The following is a 22,051-nucleotide window of genomic DNA, read 5'->3' on the forward strand; positions in this document are numbered from 1 at the left end:
ACTGGAGTGAACGACATGGAAGAAAATGCAGAATAGAACCAGTAAAGAGCAGACGTGCCATGGGCACAATCAGAGAACACTGTATGAACATCAGAGGTCCACGGTTGTTCAACGTCCTACCAGCGAGCATCACAAATATTACAGGAACAACCGTGGACATCTTTGTTACAAATCAATGTGTGTTCTATGGGGAGTCTAGTGTTAATGGATGTAGGGGCAGTAGTTAGCATTAAGAGTTATCAAATATGGGAGATCTCAAAGGCCCGGCCCCCACTAAATATATAAAAATAAACTTGTAGTGGCTTATTACAGCAATAGTCAGCCTAGAGGTTGATCATAGATCTCCTACACAGGAAAAATGGATACTCCTTTAACTAACTTACTTATTTATTAACCCCTTAACAACCCCCCATATACATTCACACCAATAACAATAATAATTACTTTACTACACTATCTTACGTTAAAAGCCTTGGTCCACATAGGCAGGATACAAGGTTTACACTGTGAACAAGCTAGGGTAAAGTACTACTGGTTAAGAACTGAAGCTTGATGCAGCTTAGGGTAGTGAGACCACGTGGTACCCTAATACAACACAACACAACACTTAGGGGTACCCAAAACACTGGCAAATACTACCCCCAGGTCTCACCAATCTTCCCTACCAGAGTAGGCACACTTACAACACAGGATATACTTAACTTAAGGTAAGGGAAATAAATAAGAGGAAAGGTAGAAGGGGAGAGAGGTGCAGCCACAGAGTCCCGCTGTTTACACCTCGAACGCCAACTGAGAAGAGCGAGCATCCCCACTCTCCTCCCTCAGTTCACTCGCTGCCAGCAGACTACTCAACTAATCGTACAGCATTCCTATCCCAAGTTTACTCAGGTTTACTTTACAAATGATTAGAAAGTATTAGTAAACATAGTTGGTGCCTATTTTATTATTTAATAATCAACCCCAAGCTCAGTCTTTAAATGCTCTTTGAGAAACAAGAATAGTCTTACGTCTGGCAGGGAAGATACAAACACATGCAGCTCGCGATGCGTCCAATGCTATAAGGTAGTTTATTTAGCTCAATTTTGACCTTTGGTTTCCACTGAGGACCCCAGGGTCGTAACAATCTTCAAGAGGAAACTAGACTGTTTCCTTCAAGGAGTGCCGGACCACCCGGGCTGTGGTGGGTATGTGGGCCTGCGGGCCGCTCCAAGCAACAGCCTGGTGGACCAAACTCTCACAAGTCAAGTCTGGCCCCGGGCCGGGCTTGGGGAGTAGAAAAACTCCCAGAACCCCATCAACCAGGGATCAACCAGGTATCTCTGAATTGGTCGACAGTTGTGAATTGCTGAGTAGTTCGCATGTTAAAGAGTTGAGTAGTATCCTCTTTTAACAACGTTTCAGTAAGTATAATAAAAGAGAATTTGTTGCCAATAGTTTCAATCAAGGCACTAACATCATTGAAGTGTTTGCTTAGAGATCTTACATTCAAGTTAATTACAGAGATATTGTGATTATGTGTTAATACATTGCTTACAACATGTGCTGTAAAATATCTGCAATTTCGATCATTAAATTTCTCTGTACCTAAAGCCTATTAATTCCACTGACGTCAATGAGATAATCCTTTCCCTTAAAACCAAGTCTGGTGCCCTTGAGGAGATACCAACTTTAATTTACAAAAAAGCCTCCAGATCTTTAGCCCCTGCTATTGCTTTGCTCTTCAACAAGTCACTTGAACTCCAAACCTTCCCAGATATTCTAAAAAAAGCGAGAGTAACGCCTGTCCACAAATGTGGTAATCTCACAGATGTTAACAACTACAGACCTATATCTATCCTGCCAAACTTGTCAAAAATTTTTGAAAAACTAATCTATAAGCTGCTTTACTCATATCTAGCCAAACTCAATATACTTAGCCCTTGCCAATATGGCTTCAGACCCAAAAAAAGCACTAACGATGCACTTATTAGTATGCTTAACTCGATTCATACAGCTCTTGATAAAAATGAGTTCTCTGTTGGGTTGTTTGTGGACCTGCGTAAAGCTTTTGACACTGTCAACCACCAAAACCTTCTTCTTAAATTACATCATTATGGAGTCAGAGGACACTCCCTACAATACCTCAAATCCTACCTTACTGACAGGCTCCAATATGTTTCTGTGAATAATACAATTTCTCCCACCCTACCCATCAACATTGGTGTTCCCCAGGGCAAAATACTTGGCCCTCTCCTCTTTCTCATCTACATTAATGACCTTCCAAATGCCTCCCAACACCTCAAACCAATTCTATTTGCTGACGACACAACCTTCATTTACTCCAGTCCTGATCCCCTTGCTCTAAATGCCACAGTAAATACTGAGCTAAATAAAGTCCATCTGTGGCTAACTGCCAACAAACTCACCCTTAACATTGACAAAACCTTTTATATTCTGTTTGGCAATAAATCCTCTAATCAAATAAATCTCAAAATAAACAATACCCAAATTTGTAACAAATTAGATGGCAAATTCCTTGGCATTCTCATTGACCACAAGCTTAATTTCCAGGGACACATTCTAAACATATCAAAAAAAGTTTCAAAAACTGTGGGCATTCTTTCTAAGATCAGATATTATGTACCACGCCCTGCCCTGGTGACTCTCTATTACTCCCTTATCTATCCATATCTCAACTATGGTATTTGTGCTTGGGGCTCTACTACCCAAAATCACTTACGTCCTCTAATTACTCAACACAAAGCTGCTATTAGGACAATATCCAATTCTGGCCCCAGACATCACTCGGTACCCCTACTTAAATCTCTGAATATGTTAGACATTAAGTCACTGCACATTCTCTCATGTGTATTATACATATATAAAACGCTAAACTATAATGCCAATCCTGATCTCAAAAGCTTCATAGAAGGTTGTATCAGAACCCATGAGCATCACACCAGAAATAAATACAGTTTTGATATTCCTAGAGTACGACTTAATCAAACTAGAAATGCTCTACAAATCAAGGGGCCCAGAATGTGGAATGACCTTCCCAACCATGTTAAAGACTGTACCTCTCTCAACCAGTTTAAGTTAAAAGCGAAGCTATACCTAATAAATTCCCTGTAACCTACCTTACCCTTCTATTGTCAACCAATGTCTGTTTTTTTCTTTAAAGAGCGCTGTTTGTCGACATAATTGTATTTGTGCTGCTTTTTCATCTATGTTTTCATTTCTTGTTTTCATTCTACTCATTATGCTCAATTAGTATTAAGCTTGTCATTTAAGTTTATCATGCCCGAAACGCTTTGCGTAATAGTGGCTTTAGGCATTGTATGTACTAGCTATACCTATAAGTTAAACAATCCTTGTAAATATTTATTGTATGTATGTACCTTACCTAAATAAAATTGTATTGTATTGTATTGTATTGTATGATTGTCATAGATAGTGGATAAGAGGTTTAGTTCTGGGTCTATACTTGTCTGCATAAGAAGGCTGGTTGTAGGAAAACAAGGCAAGAATGGAAATTACAAAATAAAATTTTGATATAAAAGGGGGAAATAATAAAAATCTAAACAAGCTATACAAGACAAACACAAAAAAAAGAAAAATGAGGTAGATTGCTTACAAGTACTCTCAGGTACACTGTATCTTGAGGTTATCTTGAGATGATTTCGGGGCTTTTAGTGTCGCCGCGGCCCGGTCCTCGACCAGGCCTCCACCCCCAGGAAGCAGCCCGTGACAGCCGACTAACACCCAGGTACCTATTTTTACTGCTAGGTAACAGGGGCATAGGGTGGAAGAAACTTTGCCCATTGTTTCTCGCCGGCGCCCGGGATCGAACCCGGGACCACAGGATCACAAGTCCAGCGTGCTGTCCGCTCGGCCGACCGGCTCTCACCCTGTAAGTAATAGACACTGCTTCTCAAGCGGTGATATTTCTGTGGGGAAGAAAATGTAATACCATAAGTTTGTGACTAACCAACTAAAGTTGCGCGCGCATCAAGCAGGGTACTTAAAGCGCGCCCGGGGACTCGGGGACCTCTTGCTCGCCTCCTCCCCAGACGATCGACACACTACAAAACGCCCACCCTTCTCCCGGGATCCCCTGCATCCCCTGGTTTACTTTCCAAGGGAAGACGCCAAAGTAGTTTGCTGGGGACACTTGTCCCAATTTGCAATGAATTTGTGTTACCTTTGGGGGTGCTCCGACGGAACCCCTAAAGTGATAAGCCAAGAATATCAAGAATTGCAATTACTGTAAAATTTAAATAATGCAACTTTCATTTACTAATTAGAGATGTCAATATTAACTAATTGATTTACATTATCATTATAATGGCTATCCATTAATATTATTTCTGTATAATAATTTATGCATCACTAATCATTATTAGTCACAATAATTAATTATCCACTTTAATTATATATTTATTCGTTATAATTAGCCTATGCTTCTTCATTTAAGGATTATCAATTATAATCATTTATGATTATTATTAATTAATTATTTGATGTAATAATTAATTATTATTATTATAAAAATAAAATAAGTCCCCCACTCGGTGAGCGTGTTTTTACAACCGCAGAAAAAATTGTGTTGAGAAAATAAAAAATAAAAAAAGGGGGGGGGAACATGGCAGAAAAATAGCAAATATACAATTTGGTCAACAAACAGCATTGTTTAAAATAGTAGACATGAGTTGACATTTAGGGGTAAGGTAGGTTACATGGAGTTAATTAGGTAGTACTTTTATCTTTTTATCTTTTAGGTAGAACTTTTATATATTTTATCTTATACTGGTAGGGAGAGGTACAGTCTTTAACATGATTGGGAAGGTCATTCCACATTCTGGGTCCCTTGATTTGCAGAGCATTTCTAGTTTGATTAAGTCGTACTCTTGGAATATCAAATAGGTATTTGTTTCTGGTGTGGTGCTCATGGGTTCTGTTACGACCTTCTAGGAAGCTTTTAAGGTCAGGATTGACATTACAGTTCAGCGTCTTAAATATATAAAATACACATGAGAGGATGTGCAGTGACTTAATATCTAATATATTCAGAGATTTGAGTAGGGGTACCGAGTGATGTCTGAGGCCAGAGTTGGATATTGTCCTAATAGCAGCTTTGTGTTGAGTAATTAGAGGACGTAAATGATTTTGGGTAGTATAGAACCCCAAGCACAAATACAATAGTTGAGATATGGATAGATGAGGGAGTAATAGAGCGTCACCAGGGCAGGGCGAGATACTTTTCTGAACAGGCTTCTGAACAGGCTTTTTTTACAGGTTCTTTTCTGAATGAACTTGAGCATTGCTGGCGTACGGGTTTCCCTATATGCAAGTCCAACTCTCCTGACAGTGCGTTTCAAAGTACGCAGTTTGGGGTCATTGTAATATGCATGGTGTTTATTACTTTTCATATCGTTCCGGCTATTGGATGGTGCAGGGAGCCGACCTAAAGGGTCAGCGAACATCTGAATGTTCTGTACTAGACCGTCGTTAAATGTCTGCCAGTGGAGGGATCATAAGTGCTGTACCACTCTAACACATGAGCGACAATTTAAGTCTTCACGTCGAGCAGGAGGAACACTGAGCCGTTTGCGTTTAAAAGTACCACCGGACAGGATGGTATTTCCGATACATATAGTAGTCAATCTAGGGTGATGATCTGACAACCAATCTGTTACGATAGATAATGTGCACCAAACGTGATCGAGAGACATTGAAACCAGCACAGAGGTCTATACAAGAATGTAAAAATGTCAATGCTATGTACTCTCATAAACCCAATGTACCTTCTCGAATATATAAATAAATAAATTACTTTAAAGTTATTTAGTAAAAAAAACTTATTATACTATTATTAAATAACATGATAGTTATTATAGTATTATAGTTAACATAATTAGAGTTATCATGTTACATCTGTGTTTGGAATTCTGTAGACCGATCCCACTGTTAAGTTTGTCTGTGCGCTTGATTATGAACGCAACAAAACAATGTAGTCATTATGTTGAATTCAAATTCTATTACAGTGTACCTATTATTAGATTTATTGTTGGCTTAAGGACCTCCCCGAAACGTTATACGTGTTAGTGCCTTTTCAAGAATGTAACATTCAATTACCAATGTATGTACTTTGTCAACCCGATGTGCTATTTTTGTATATAAATACAAAAACAAATCTTATATTAAAGTGACCATTTTAAAAGGATATTCGAATGCTCTTTCATGACGTTGAACCTGTGTGACGTCATTAATACGTCGTCTCCCGGTGGCGCTAAGGAAGAAGTTGAGGTCTGTGTTGTTCTTCTGTGACGACTGTTTCAGGAAATTGCAAACTGTTTAGAAAATTTTGGCTTGTGTTAATAGTGTCGTCCATTTACAAAACATCCATCTGCTTAAGGTAGGCATTTGCAATCTACGTCGTTTTTCTCCAGGCTATTGTATTAAAGTTGTTAGGGTGAGCATATATTGTAAAAGTTATGCAGTGTGACAATGCAAAATGCACCTGTTACCGTTTGTATTCTGTGTAACAGGGGCTGAATATTTATAATTTAGGCAGATAGAAATGTGGCACCGTCTTTAATATTAAAATTAGTGCTGAGGAAGGGTGTCATAGGCTTGGTGAATGTCTAAATTTCAGCAAATTTTTCAGCCTTTCATCACTAGTGTGCCATGACAGACCTTGACATTTTGCCATTTTTATTGCTAATTAATTACAGGTCTTAGCTGAAGGCAGTGCTGTTGGGCATAGCAAATTATCAAATTATAAGGCACAATTATTGTAAGACAGCTTTGAGTTAGCTTTTAGTTTACCTGTATAACTTGTAGTACAGTGACCCATAGCAGAGGTCAGACCACTGTAATTACCCAAGTGTAGTTACAGGATGAGAGCTACGCTCGTGGTGTCCCGTCTTCCCAGTACTCTTTGTTATAGAACGCTTTGACATTACTGACGGTTTTGGCCTCCTCCACCTTCTCGCCTAACTTGGTCCAACCGTCGTCGGTGCTGTGCGCGTGGCACCGGGTCTGGCAAGTAGTGCTGTCAGCTCACAAGCGGTCGTTCCCTGGGTTCTTTTCCCTGACAGAGCAAGACGTTTTGGGTACATTTCCTTACACCTGATGTGTCTGTTCACCTAGTAGTAAATATGTACCTGGGAGTTATGTAACATTGTGGGTTGCATCCTGGGGGCAAGGTTAGCCATTGGTAAGGCAGATCTAAATAAGCCTAACAAGTATCCTGGGCTTGATAAGGGAAAATTAAGGTTATTGTTATTGATAATGCATTGTAACAAGTCTTGGAAACAAATTCAGCTTACAGCTGCCACAGGAATAATATAAGAATTCTGAATTATGAAATTCTTCCTATGTTAAGGATGGTGTAAATGCTGGCTCTTAGGACCCTCCAATATTTAGAAACAGGCCACTGGTGTGCTGTACTATTTACCTTGAGCTTCATTGGGTTCTGAACAGCAGTACTAAGCGATCGTGATCGATGGATAACCATTTTATTAATCTGTTTTGTAGGCAGGTAGGATATAGTGTCAGCAAACCTGTTTCATATTTGTTTTTAAAATGTGAAATTGTTCCATAAATAGTAATTAATAAAAATAAAAAATCAGTAAATAATAAAAAATGTTCTTTTGCAGGGTTTTTATAGTATCTGAATATTTACTATATATTGTGTAATAAAGTCATTTAGGGGGGAGGGGGACACTTTCTATGGTTGTAAGCCTACCATAATTGAAACTGTAACTGGGTGCATCCAAGTCGTGTATTCATCTAGTTGTGCTTGCGGGGGTTGAGCTCTGCTCCTTCGGTCCACCTCTCAATTGTCAATCAATCGACTGTTACTAACGACTGGTTTTTTTTCTCCCCCCCAACACCCCCCTCCCCAGGAAGCCGCCCATAACAGCTTTCTAACTCCCAGGTACCTATTTACTGCTAGGTAACAGGCACATCAGGGTGAAAGAAACTGCCCATTGTTTCTCGCAGGCGCCAGGAATCGAACCCCGGACCACAGCATTGTGTGTCCAGCATGCTGTCCACTCAGCTACCGGCCCCTTATGTGCTCTTCTCCCTTTGGTCGCTTGCAGTAACATCTTGTTTGAATATTTTCACCACTATTTTAGTATGCTTAGTTACAAATATATATTCTTATATATATTTGACCATTTTATAAATGCATATATATATTTGAAAGTCTTTAACTAAAAGAAGAATTATTTAAATGTTATTGATTATTTTTTTAGTATCATTTGAAAGCTAAAATATCCTTTTATTAAATGCCCAACTGATATTTAATTCTCTAAATCATTAAAAAATAATAATGATTTATAAAATTTATAAATAAAAACTTGAGTTAAACATTTTGTAGCTGCAGCTGCATTAAAACTTATGATTCAGTGATTTAAGCACCAAATTATATGTGACTGGCATTCAATTAATCTAATTATAATTTTTGTTTTCATATCAAAAATACATATAAATAAACAAGAAAAGCTAGCAACTCTCTAGTATTGGTGATATTTTGATGATGATGAAAATAAAAACAAAATAGAATTGGCTAATTTCTTTAAAATAAAGCTTAGTAGTAGGCATTCATCAGTCTCGGGAGACTGGAGTTGCGCTCTGGTTGTCGGTCTGGAGTGGCCTCTCCAGCACGCAAAGCCAGGGTAGGTTGATATGGGGAGAAGCTGTCACCTATGCAGCAGGTTCACCCTTTCCACGGTGCCAAAAGTCTCCAATGGAAAGGCAAATGCCAATACGATTGGTTCCAGCGCCGTCGCAGGAACTGTTAGAACGAAGTTGTCAGAACTGTCAGAACAAGGTAAAGCTTAAACATAACTAAAAATGTAGGCTTTTTTGTGCTATGAAAAACAGGACTCAAAATTTAATAAGTTGTACAGTAATAAAAGATTGTGATGCCTCCCTTAATTTTGGTTAAGTTGGATGTTTCATTATTTGTGAGTAAAAAAGGTAGTACAGTACTGTATATGTCACCCAGACTAGTCAAGCTGAACCAAGTAGAGGGAAGTAAAGGTATCTTAATGTGGAATAAAATGTAGATTGATTGAGAAAAGTTAGCTCGACTGGGAAATACAGTGGTTGGCAGGAAAGTGGTTTTAGTACTACTGTAGTACTACAGTGTACTTCTGATATAAACAACATTGTGTCAGGGTACAGGCAGCCAGAGTGTATTGATACATGTTAGGGTCCCGGTAGTACAGTCAGGTTCATTTTCGACGCACAATCAAGAATTCCGGGTTTGAATCCTGGGCGGGACAGAAATGGTTGGGCACATTTCCTATCACCTAATGCATCTGTTCACCTAGCTGTAAGTAGGTACTCGGGAGTTAGTCAGCTGCTTGTTAGTCTATCCTAGTACTGTATTTATAGCTTCGGTGTGTAGGCAATTCCATGGATTTACCTGAATTTACCCGAGGGCCAGTAACACACTAGTGGCCTCGATAAGGTCAGGAAGCTGGCAGCTTGTCAATGGTCCCCCCATTTTCCCCTAGATTTTAAAATTTAAGAGTTTTGGCACTTGTGGACTCGGTGTGTAGGCAGCTTTATGAGTTTGTAACTGTAGGTGAAAAAGCATCTCCTGTTTTCAGTCCTACATTGTGAGTTGTTGAGCATGAAACTGTTGTTCCCTGTTTGTGTTGCATCTAACCTTTTGAAGAAATTGTCTGGATCAATATCCTCCAAATTGTTCAGTATTTTAAAGGTTTTGATGAGCTCTGCCTTGTCATGCCTGGGTTGCAGTATTGTTAAGCTCTGAGGCCCTCAATCATCAGAGCCGTCTTACTGCATGGGTCTGATGGGCATGCAGTAAGTACTTGCCCGGGGGCCCCATGAGCATAGGGGTCCCACAAATATAGATGTTCATCATGCAACCAGAATATTTAAATATTTAGGTCATATTGCAAGTACACTTACATGCAAGCAAGCTGACCGGCTGGGAGCCCAAACCAGCCAGTCATCAAGGTAGGCCAACACCCGAACACCTAGGAGACGCAAACGAGCCACCACAACCCGTGTAAGGTGCTTGAACACGCGAGGTGCCAGGTTCAACCCGAATGGGAGACAACGAAAGCTGTAACTCGGATGCCCCACAACAAAACCGAGCCAGTCCCTGAACCATTGATTAATCGGGACATGCCAATAAGCGTCCCGGAGGTCCAGGGACACCATCTAAGCGCCCGACTCCAAGAGAAGCCGAACCTGAGACAGGGTAGTCATCCGAAAGGAGGGGCAATGAACCCAGGGGTTCAGACGGGACAAGTCCAGAATGAACCGCAGGTCCGCGCAGTCCTGTTTCGGAACCGGAAACAGACTGGAAACCCATCTGAGAGACGACGTCGTTTCGACAACGCCCAAGTGTACCCACTCCAAGACGACTCGACAGAGCACAGGGGAAGAAACCTGCCCTGCCAGCCCCAACCCCCCCAAGGGGGGGAGGGGCCACCCAACACCACCGCAGGCCGCCAGACACGACCCGAAAGGCCCAAGAATCGTGGGACCAGGTGCGGGCGAACAGCACAAGCCACCCCCCCATCGCCCCGTCAATGGGGCAAACCGCAAAAGGGCCGGCGACCCTTACAAGACCCAGAACCCTGCACAGAGTGAACACCGCGCCGACCAAACGAGGAAGAGTTCGGAGCAGGAGCCGAACCCGAACCTGACACCAGAGGCCTACCACGACAAGAGGAACCCTGAGCCCTGGCACGACCCTTCCAGGAAGACCCACCCCGGGACCCTCGGAAAACCAACAAGTCCGACATCGGACGACAAGCTGCCGACGCAGCCTGAATAAACTGCGCCACGGCTGACTCCTCAAACAGAAGAGGACAAAAAGGTGAAGAACGCCTAAGAGCCAGAGCCCAAGCAGATTCCACGGAGGAACCCAGCACCGTCTGCCGACACGCGAGACGGGAAGCATAAAACAGGGAAACCGCATCTTGCAAAATCGGCGTGAACAGCTTCAACAAGGCAGCCGAGGACAAGGTGCCGGACCCCGGGACGGACCCAAGCGTCCTCACATCCTCCACGAGCCAATCCGAGGACAGCTCCAGGAGGGAAAAGAACTGCAAGGCCGAAGCCAAAAGGCCCCGGGCGCGCAAGTCCTCCGCAATGAGCGCCGCCAAAAGGGTGGGAACCTGCACATGGAGCTGAATAACGCCTACATCGCGGGGAAGGGCAGGGGCAAACAAGCACTCATTTAGGTACTCAAGATCGCCCCCCCAGGAAAACCTTAAGCACCGTGGAAGCTTCCTGCCACTCCAGTGTGCAGGAACGACAGAAGGAATGCCAGGAATCCAGAACAAACAAGGGGCAGTCCGCTAGCCAGGAAGACTCCGGAACCTCGTAACGGAGCCAGAAAGGGAACGAAGTCCCAAACCTGAACTCAGACGGATCCATTTCCAAGGCATAATCCGGGTCACGCAGGAGGTAAGCTGCAAAGGCCACCCGCACCACACCAGGTTGGATGCGATAAGCCAAAAACCTCTGGAAAGACGGAACCGACGTACCCGGGGGAACACGGAACTGAACCCGGGGAGGGGCCGACACCAAATCCAACTCGTACGCAGAGGGGGGAAAAGAAAACCCCACTCCTTGTAACAATAAGCCCCGCTCAGAGGGAAGAAGAACCCAGGTGGGGTCCAGTGGGGCCCAAGGCCCCAAGTCAGCCCCTCCCCAGCCTCGAGGTCCTTCACCACAGGACCCGAGGCCGAGTCCTCTCCCCAAGCTCCGACCCCACAAGACAAGGACGGAGCAGCTGGAAAAGCTGGAGGAAGGGGGGCCCACTGGTCAGACCCAGAAGCTTCGGCTGGGAGACAAGACTTGAATGCCTCTGCCGCCCCCCGGAAGGGGCACCCCCCGAAGCTGCCAGTCTCGAGATCAAGTAACCCCTGCTCCGACCCCGAAACCCTCAGACGCATCGGGGCAGGAAGCAGGGGGGGGGGGACCAGAAGGAACAGAAGGGGAAGGACGAGGAGGTGCGGACTGAATAAAGGATCGAAGCGACCCCCACCCCCAAGTCCGGGCCTCGAAAAGCAAAGTGGGGCAGCCCCAGGGCATCCGGGTGAGCAACCAACCGAGCGCGTTGCAACAGACGAAACCTAGACTGCAACGCACGCGCCGCCTGTACCCGAAGAGAATCATCAGAGGATTGGGTAAATTGAGTCAGAAGCAAGCAGCAACACTCACAGGACTCAGGGTCGAAAGTATCACCGACCCAACAGGCAGCGTGGCAGAGGCAAAAACAATGAGGGTCACCCTGAGACAAGGGGACCGAGCAACCCTCAAACTCTCACACAGTGAGTGGGGACTCCAGGATCACATCCATCGGACCCACGCGCCCCCTAGGGGATTCCCAGGGTCCTGAGCGTTTACTTTAAGAGGACTCGAGCTCGGGTAGTCCCAGGCAGGGCACTGCTAACCGGCGCCCGAAACTACCAAACGAACTTCTATAGCTGTACCCCAGGGACGTGTACACTCACGGGGACCTAGCAGGGGGTGCCACCGAGGAGAACCGTGGAAGGGCAAAAACTAATGGAATAATAGGACAGAACCCCCCACCAGGCAAAAAGAAAAACAAAACCCCGCAAGAGGACAGTGAACCTCAAGGAACAGAGCCAGCTGCTATGTCGGGAATACAAGCTGTGCAGCACCCTGCGCCCCTACCAGTGCAAACTGCTTCTTACCTGCCGGTAACAAGGGAGAACAGAGCACCCAAGAGCCCAACAGGCGGCCGAAAAGGTAAAACGGACCAGCAGAGGCAGACCCCGAGGAGCCTGTGGAAGGAGGCCCCAAGCCCCAAGGGCAGTACTTACAGGGCACCTAGGGAAGGCAGCCCTAGGCGCATACAGCCCGAGTACTGAAGATAACTCCTGGCTCTCGCACCCACAAAAACAAATACCACACGCAAAGCACAGTGCTGTAGCGACACCGGAGCCAGAGCACACGACCTTCGCCTATAGCATCAGCCTCAAGAACCGAGGTGTGGGTAGCCGGCGTGGAGGGTCTGGGGTTGCCCCTTCCCCCTCCCGGGGAGGGGGGAGCTGCGCAGACAGCGGCGCGGTGGCGTGTGATGTCACACTAGTTTGCTTTTCTGCTGTTGGGGAGTTCTATCCACTAGTTTGGCTTTTGGTAGCAATTTTAACCAGAATAGGGGTTTGTTTCGAGGCGCTTACCTTTCTGGGTGCCTGTTCCGGTCGATGGCAGACAGAATGCTTCCAACCACACGGGGGCTTCTATAGGCCATTGCTCCCCTTGCCTCTCTGAGGGGGCCTGGTTCTGGCCGTGGTCCCCGGTAGGCCTAAGAACTCCATACACATGACTGATGCCAAAGTCTGACATTAGCATATCAGCCTGGGATAGCTCCTGGAAGCCGCCGGGTCTCGCCCAGAAAATGGCATTTCATTACATTCAACGCTGGTTTTTTGGACATTGTTGAAAGTAACTGATAATAACTGGACAGTGAAAGGTACCAGCTGCATATTCACTGTGGGCACTTCTGACTACTATTCCTCTTCTTTGTGTGTTGGACAAGTGCTTGCATCTCTCTATTATTGCATTATCCATCAGTTCCAGTTCACAGGAGCTGTTCTTATCATAAAAGTTTTTTATTTTTTAAATATTTTTCTAAAATCAATTTCTGAATATATTTTGATGAAAGTATCATGACACTGAAGCCAATAAGTTGGAGATTTTTAAGTAATTTTTACACGAGTCAAATATTTTTCGCTTCCCTGCCCCCTTATGCTGAGCAGTTTAAGGGTTAAAATGGCCCTGTCAATCATTTCAGGTATGAGAGTTAACTTAGTTCTGGAATGACTTTTGTTGCCCTGTGTTATACTTTCTCCAAAGCAGCTATTCAGTGGCCCCTCGACTTACAATTCCCCCAACTTACGATAATTTCGAGTTACGATGTAAATTTGATAGAAAAATGCGTCTCGACTTACTGCGCTTATGTAAAAGGCTTATGTGTGTGTGTGCGTGCGTGGGGTAACAGTTGATTGATTAACAGGTGAGAGGTGGGCCAGAAGAGCAGAGCTCAATCTCCGCAAGTACAACTAGGTAAATACATCTTAAAACAAAACAAAACAAAATCATCTGCAGCCTTCCTGACTGTGAAAGCCTCAGTACTGCCACAGTACAGCTGTGCAGCTAGGGAGGCCACAGCACCACTTAATAATAAAACATGTTACTGGAATTATTTTGCAATGATAGTGGCATAGATGGCATAGGGGCATAGGTCGCATATTGGCATAGGGGCGCCTGACAACTGAGTGGACAGCGCTTCAGATTTGTAGTCCTGAGGTTCCGGGTTCGATCCCCGGTGGAGGCGGAAACAAAAATGGGCAGAATTTCTTTCACTCTGATTCCACTGTTCACCTAGCAGTATATAGGTACCTGGGAGTTAGACAGCTGCTATGGGCTGCTTCCTGGGGATGTGTAACAGAAAGAAGGCCCAGTCGAGGACCGGGACACGGGGACCCTAAGCCCTGAAATCATATCAAGATAACCTCAAGATAAGATCAAGTTAATCAAGATCAAGATCTTGACTGTAATAAAGATTATATAAAAGGTCCAGAAATCAGTGAACACAATGTTATGATGTTCACAAGCAGGAGGCAGACACTTCCCCCACCTTCACTCCAGTAGTTCCTTCCCCACCTTCACTCCAGTAGTTGCTCCCCCACCTTCACTCCAGTAGTTCCTTCCCCACTTTCACTCCAGTAGTTCCTCCCCCACCTTCACTCCAGTAGTTCCTCCCCCACCTTCACACCAGTAGTTCCTCCCCCACCTTCACTCCAGTAGTTCCTCCCCCACCTTCACTCCAGTAGTTCCTCCCCCACCTTCACACCAGTAGTTCCTCCCCCACCTTCACTCCAGTAGTTCCTCCCCCACCTTCACTCCAGTAGTTCCTCCTCCACCTTCACTCCAGTAGTTGCTCCCCCACCTTCACTCCAGTAGTTGCTCCCCCACCTTCACTCCAGTAGTTGCTCCCCCACCTTCACTCCAGTAGTTGCTCCCCCACCTTCACTCCAGTAGTTGCTCCCCCACCTTCACACCAGTAGTTCCTCCCCCACCTTCACTCCAGTAGTTCCTCCCCCACCTTCACTCCAGTAGTTCCTCCTCCACCTTCACTCCAGTAGTTGCTCCCCCACCTTCACTCCAGTAGTTGCTCCCCCACCTTCACTCCAGTAGTTGCTCCCCCACCTTCACTCCAGTAGTTCCTCCTCCACCTTCACTCCAGTAGTTCCTCCTCCACCTTCACTCCAGTAGTTGCTTCCCCACCTTCACTCCAGTAGTTGCTCCCCCACCTTCACTCCAGTAGTTCCTCCTCCACCTTCACTCCAGTAGTTCCTCCTCCACCTTCACTCCAGTAGTTCCTCCTCCACCTTCACTCCAGTAGTTCCTCCTCCACCTTCACTCCAGTAATTCCCCCCCCCCCCCACTTTCACTCCAGTAGTTCCTCCCCCACCTTCACTCCAGTAGTTGCTCCCCCACCTTCACTCCAGTAGTTGTTCCCCCCCCACCTTCACTCCAGTAGTTCCTCCCCCACCTTCACTCCAGTAGTTGCTCCCCCACCTTCACTCCAGTAGTTCCTCCTCCACCTTCACTCCAGTAGTTCCTCCTCCACCTTCACTCAAGTAGTTGCTCCCCATCTTCACTCCAGTAGTTCCTCCTCCACCTTCACTCCAGTAGTTCCTCCCCCACCTTCACTCCAGTAGTTCCTCCCCCACCTTCACTCCAGTAGTTGCTCCCCCCCCACTTTCACTCCAGTAGTTCCTCCTCCACCTTCACTCCAGTAGTTGCTCCCCCCCCCACCTTCACTCCAGTAGTTCCTCCTCCACCTTCACTCCAGTAGTTCCTCCCCCACCTTCACTCCAGTAATTCCCCCCCCCCCCACCTTCACTCCAGTAATTCCCCCCCCACTTTCACTCCAGTAGTTCCTCCCCCACCTTCACTCCAGTAGTTGCTCCCCCACCTTCACTCCAGTAATTCCCCCCCCACCTTCACTCCAGTAGTTCCTCCCCCACCTTCACTCCAGTAATTCCCCCCCCCCACCTTCACTCCAGTAATTCCCCCCCCCCCCACCTTCACTCCAGTAGTTCCTCCCCCACCTTCACTCCAGTAATTCCCCCCCCCCCCCACCTTCACTCCAGTAGTTGCTCCCCCACCTTCACTCCAGTAGTTCCTCCCCCACCTTCACTCCAGTAATTCCTCCCCCCCCCACCTTCACTCCAGTAGTTGCTCCCCCACCTTCATCCCGGCAGTTCCTTTCCCCACCTTCATCCCGGCTATCTTTCCCCCACCTTCATCCCGGCTATCTTTTCCCCACCTTCATCCCGGCTATCTTTCCCCCACCTTCATTACAGCTATCTTTCTCCCACCTTCATTCCGGCTATCTTTCCCCCACCTTCATTCCGGCTATCTTTCCCCCACCTTCATTCCGGCTATCTTTCCCCCACCTTCATTCCGGCTATCTTTCCCCCACCTTCATTCCGGCTATCTTTCCCCCACCTTCATTCCGGCTATCTTTCCCTCACCTTCATTCCGGCTATCTTTCCCCCACCTTCATTCCGGCTATCTTTTCCCCACCTTCATTCCGGCTATCTTTCCCCCACCTTCATTCCGGCTATCTTTCCCCCACCTTCATTCCGGCTATCTTTCCCCCACCTTCATCCCGGCTATCTTTTCCCCACCTTCATCCCGGCTATCTTTCCCCCACCTTCATTACAGCTATCTTTCTCCCACCTTCATTCCGGCTATCTTTCCCCCACCTTCATTCCGGCTATCTTTCCCCCACCTTCATTCCGGCTATCTTTTCCCCACCTTCATTCCGGCTATCTTTCCCCCACCTTCATTCCGGCTATCTTTCCCCCACCTTCATTCCGGCTATCTTATCCCCACCTTCATCCCGATTATCTTTTCTCCACACCAACCGACTGTTGCTTCCTTGCCCAGACCCCAGCTGCCCCTTCTATGTTAACCAGCATCTTATCCAGTCCTCTCTCGCTCACCCCGGACTCATCTAGCTGTGGTCGTGTTGGGTGAGGAGCCAGTAGTTGAAGGAGAGCATTCGGTTAGTATAGGTTCCCTACCACCCGCAGCACTCTGAATGCAGCTCGTACCTCATAATGAAAAGTTTAGTTTTTTGTGTGTGGCTTTTGATACATGACCACTGTTTTTATATGACAAACAGTGATGTAAATGAAATGTGTATAAAGCCTTTGGTATTATTTTATAAGGACAGAGTTTTAATTTATGTGGAGGTGCTGGGTAGAATAAATCCTGGCATGTGAGCATTGCCGCGTGTGTGTCCTCTGCAGTGTGTGGGTTTGTCCTCTGTAGTGTGTGGGCGTGTCCTCTGTAGTGTGTGTGTTCTCACCTAGTTGTGTTTGCGGGGGTTGAGCTCTGGCTCTTTGGTCCCGCCTCTCCACCGTCAATCAACAGGTGTACAGATTCCTGAGCCTATTGGGCTCTATCATATCTACACTTGAAAATGTGTATGGAGTCAGCCTCCACCACATCACCCCCTAATGCATTCCATTTGTCAACCACTCTGACACTAAAAAAGTTCTTTCTAATATCTCTGTGGCTCATTTGGGCACTCAGTTTCCACCTGTGTCCCCTTGTGCGTGTTCCCCTTGTGTTAAATAGACTGCCTTTATCTACCCTATCAATTCCCTTCAGAATCTTGAATGTGGTGATCATGTCCCCCCTAACTCTTCTGTCTTCCAGCGAAGTGAGGTTTAATTCCCGTAGTCTCTCCTCGTAGCTCATACCTCTCAGCTCGGGTACTAGTCTGGTGGCAAACCTTTGAACCTTTTCCAGTTTAGTCTTATCCTTGACTAGATATGGACTCCATGCTGGGGCTGCATACTCCAGGATTGGCCTGACATATGTGGTATACAAAGTTCTGAATGATTCTTTACACAAGTTTCTGAATGCCGTTCGTATGTTGGCCAGCCTGGCATATGCCGCTGATGTTATCCGCTTGATATGTGCTGCAGGAGATGTGTGTGTGTGTGGGGGGGTGTCCTCTGCAGTGTGTGTGTGGGGGGGTGTCCTCTGCAGTGTGTGTGTGCGGGTGTCCTCTGCAGTGTGTGTGTGCGGGTGTCCTCTGCAGTGTGTGTGTGCGGGTGTCCTCTGCAGTGTGTGTGTGTGTGCGGGTGTCCTCTGCAGTGTGTGTGTGCGGGTGTCCTCTGCAGTGTGTGTGCGCGGGTGTCCTCTGCAGTGTGTGTGTGCGGGTGTCCTCTGCAGTGTGTGAGTGCAGGTGTCCTCTGCAGTGTGTGTGTGCAGGTGTCCTCTGCAGTGTGTGTGTGTGCGGGTGTCCTCTGCAGTGTGTGTGCGGGTGTCCTCTGCAGTGTGTGTGCGCGGGTGTCCGCTTCAGTGGGTGTCCTCTGCAGTGTGTGTGCGGGTGTCCTCTGTAGTGTGTGTGTGTGTGTGTGTGTGTGGGGGTGTCCTCTGCAGTGTGTGTGTGGGTGTCCTCTGCAGTGTGTGTGTGTGTGTGGGTGTCCTCTGCAGTGTGTGTGTGCGGGTGTCCTCTGCAGTGTGTGTGTGCGGGTGTCCTCTGCAGTGTGTGTGCGGGTGTCCTCTGCAGTGTGTGTGCGGGTATCCTCTGCAGTGTGCGTGCAGGTGTCCTCTGCAGTGTGCGTGCACGCGTCCTCTGCAGTGTGCGTGCACGCGTCCTCTGCAGTGTGCGTGCACGCGTCCTCTGCAGTGTGCGTGCACGCGTCCTCTGCAGTGTGCGTGCACGCGTCCTCTGCAGTGTGCGTGCACGCGTCCTCTGCAGTGTGCGTGCACGCGTCCTCTGCATTGTGCGTGCACGCGTCCTCTGCATTGTGCGTGCACGCGTCCTCTGCAGTGTGCGTGCACGCGTCCTCTGCAGTGTGCGTGCACGCGTCCTCTGCAGTGTGCGTGCACGCGTCCTCTGCAGTGTGCATGCACGCGTCCTCTGCAGTGTGCGTGCACGCGTCCTCTGCAGTGTGCGTGCACGCGTCCTCTGCAGTGTGCGTGCACGCGTCCTCTGCAGTGTGCGTGCACGCGTCCTCTGCAGTGTGCGTGCACGCGTCCTCACCTAGTTGTACTCGCCTAATTGTGCTGGCAGGGGTTGAGCTTAAGCTCTTTGGTCCCTACCTCCCAACTGTCAATCAATTGGTAATTACCTAAGTGTAATTACAGGATGAGGGCTATGCCCGTGGTGTCCCGTCTTCCCAGCACTCTTTGACGTATAACGCTTTGAAACTACTGACAGTTTTGGCCTCCACCACCATCTCACTTGGCTTGTTCCAACCGTCTACCACTCTGCAGAAGAAAATTTTCTAATGTTTTGTGGCACCCTTGTTTCCTTAGCTTGAGTCTGTGTCCTCTTGTTCTTGAAGAGGACGCAGGTCTCTGGAATTCTTCCTTATCAGTTTTATAGATTTTATCGATTATTCTTATCAAATTTATCGATCACTACGCTGTTACTATTTTGGACGTAGTGATCATATCGCCTCTTTTTCTTCTATCTTCAAGTTTTGGCATATTTAAAGCATCTAACCTCTCCTCATAGCTCTTATCCTTCATTTCTGGAAGCCGCTTAATGGCATGTCTTTGCACCTTTTCCAGTTTGTTGATGTGCTTCTTAAGATATGGGCACCATACAACCGCTGCATATTCTCTCTTTGGCCTAACAAAAGTCGTGAACAAATTCTTTAGTATCTTGCCATCCATGTATTTAAAAGCAATTCTTAAGTTAGAAAGCGTAGCATAGGCTCCTCGCTCAGCATTCTTTATGTGATCCTCAGGTGATAGTTTTTATCTAGAACCACCCTAGATCTCTTTATCAGAACTGCGGGTAAATTCCAAAAGAATGAAAAATATTAACCCTTAACATGCTAGGGATATTTGTTCCTTTGTTCCCCACAGGCACATGTAATTTTGAAAAAAAAAAAAATTCTTGCTAATCTGTTAATTTGTGTTCACTGATCATGGGAAAAATAATAAAAAAATCGTAAGTGGCATATATTGCCGCTATAGGGCGGGGAAGTCTGGCAAAAAACAGGCGCTGACTCAGCATGCGTCCCAGGCGGTCTGTTGATCGCAAGCTGTCAGGCCGGAGTTGCCACAAAGAGATAATTACCTAATTATTTCAATGTCTCTGATTGATTTTTCGTAGTTTTTTTGCTGTAATATTATTCAATAGTGTGTAGTGTGATATATTTATATAATAAAATGAGTGAATCATCACTGTACTCAAAAATATGGTGTGCATATTGTTGATTCAATTATGTTCATCAATCAGCGAACAAATACTTTGTCAGTTATTACATTATATACACAGGTTATATATAAGTATCTGCATGTTTTGTTCACCATGACGAACCACTAAGTTGCTATTATGAGTCAAAAAGTAACGAGGAGTGACTGCTGTGTACCAGCCAGCCACTCGCGCCCTCCCTCAAGTCACCTGACTCACCCACATTCTCCTCCCACAATACTGTTTTTGCTTTTATTCACTATATACAGACGCTATATATAAGTATCTACATTCGTGTTCACCATAACGAACCACTAAGTTGGTATGCTGAGTGGCAATGGCAGGCAGTGGCAGCCCGCCACTGGCTGCCACTTCCAGAATATTTTTTTATTATTAATGTCTTTATTTTTGTTCCCTGAGCATGGGAAAAAAAAAAAAAAAAAATTATTGTATGTACTTTCCAATGACAAATGAGCCAAGAAGTTGGCTGATGACATCACGGATCATCTTTGCTGGAACGTGGTGCGCCCGGGCTGAGTCAGGTGCGGCGGAGGAGCCAGAGTTGCTGCGAATTTATTTTCGCGGTATTATTTAAAGTATCAATGGCGTATTTTACAACCATTTTTTTCACTGGTGTGGTTCAATATGTTCTCACTTGATGTTTTATTATAATACAACTCTTCTAAATGTATATTGTTTCCACATATTAGTGTCCACATATAAGTATTTGCACAAAACTGTCTTATTTTTCAGTAAATATACACTTTATCATGAATTGTTTTCACTATTTACTCACTTATTCTGTATTTGCATGTTTTTGCACCAGTCTTGGACATTTAGAAGTCATCAAGACTGTGATACTCGTCAAAACATTTGACATAGCACAGAGGGACCTGACACGTTGTGCACCAAGTCATCACCAATTTACGTTTCTGTTCCCTTTTTGTTGTTGTCATGCATACAATACACTCATGCTGGCCTACTGCATGCTTTCCAGTTGGTGGAAAATACCTTACAATGTGTGTGACAAAGGCATCCTTGAAAGTGAGCCTGGGTGTGAGAGCATGGCACAATACTAAGTTCAGAATGGGCCTCTGTATGCCAGGAATTGCTTTGCTAAACTTTTCTTGTAATTGTGTCAGTACAGTAAACTGAATGCATGGAAGTTTCGTTTACTGCCTGTTTTGACAAGATACATATTGTAACTGTTCAGCACTGTTACGTCAACAAGGTGGAAAAACATTTTCTTGGTCCACTTGGTCCAAGCAGACACGATTCTCCATACAAAGAAGAAATAATTTAAACAGGGAGATTGAAGAAATTGAACAGAGACTGAAGCATTCCTATCAGACTGAAGAAAGGCAACTAGAACAGAAAGCAATTCAAGAAATAAAGAAAAACCCAAAATATTTCTTCATATATGCTAAATCAAAAGCGAAAACCACTGTCAGTATTGGACCTATTCGTATTAGTGAAGGTTCATACACTGAGGATGACAAAGAAATTAGTGAAATCCTAAAAAAGCAGTATGAAGACATGTTTAGCACTCCGATACTCAGCATGAAAGTGGAAGATTCGGAGATTTTCTTTATGAATGATACTCAAACACCTGTAAATATAACTGATATCAACACGAGCGTGGCAGATTTTGAAAGAGAAATTGACAATATGCCCATGCATTCAGCCCTGGGTCCAGACTCATGGAATTGAATATTTATAAAGAAATGCAAAGTGCCAGTAGCACAGGCACTCAGTATAGTGTGGAGGAAGAGCTTGGACACAGGGGAGATACCAGAT

At 45.6% G+C, this 22,051-nt stretch overlaps 1 protein-coding gene across 4 annotated transcripts in view; it reads left to right on the forward strand.

Moving 5' to 3' along the window:
* Positions 1–6,256: 6,256 nt before the first annotated feature.
* The window catches only part of mri (BTB/POZ domain-containing protein mrityu), a 423,115-nt gene continuing 407,320 nt past the window's right edge, over positions 6,257–22,051 (forward strand). For all 4 annotated transcript variants that reach the window (XM_045744968.2, XM_045744969.2, XM_045744965.2 and 1 more), the window contains exon 1: positions 6,257–6,394. The gene's annotated coding sequence lies outside the window, so the exon portion shown is untranslated. The remainder of the gene's footprint in view (positions 6,395–22,051) is intronic.

Source organism: Procambarus clarkii, chromosome 8, assembly GCF_040958095.1.
Source record: "Procambarus clarkii isolate CNS0578487 chromosome 8, FALCON_Pclarkii_2.0, whole genome shotgun sequence".
Lineage (NCBI taxonomy): Eukaryota > Metazoa > Arthropoda > Malacostraca > Decapoda > Cambaridae > Procambarus > Procambarus clarkii.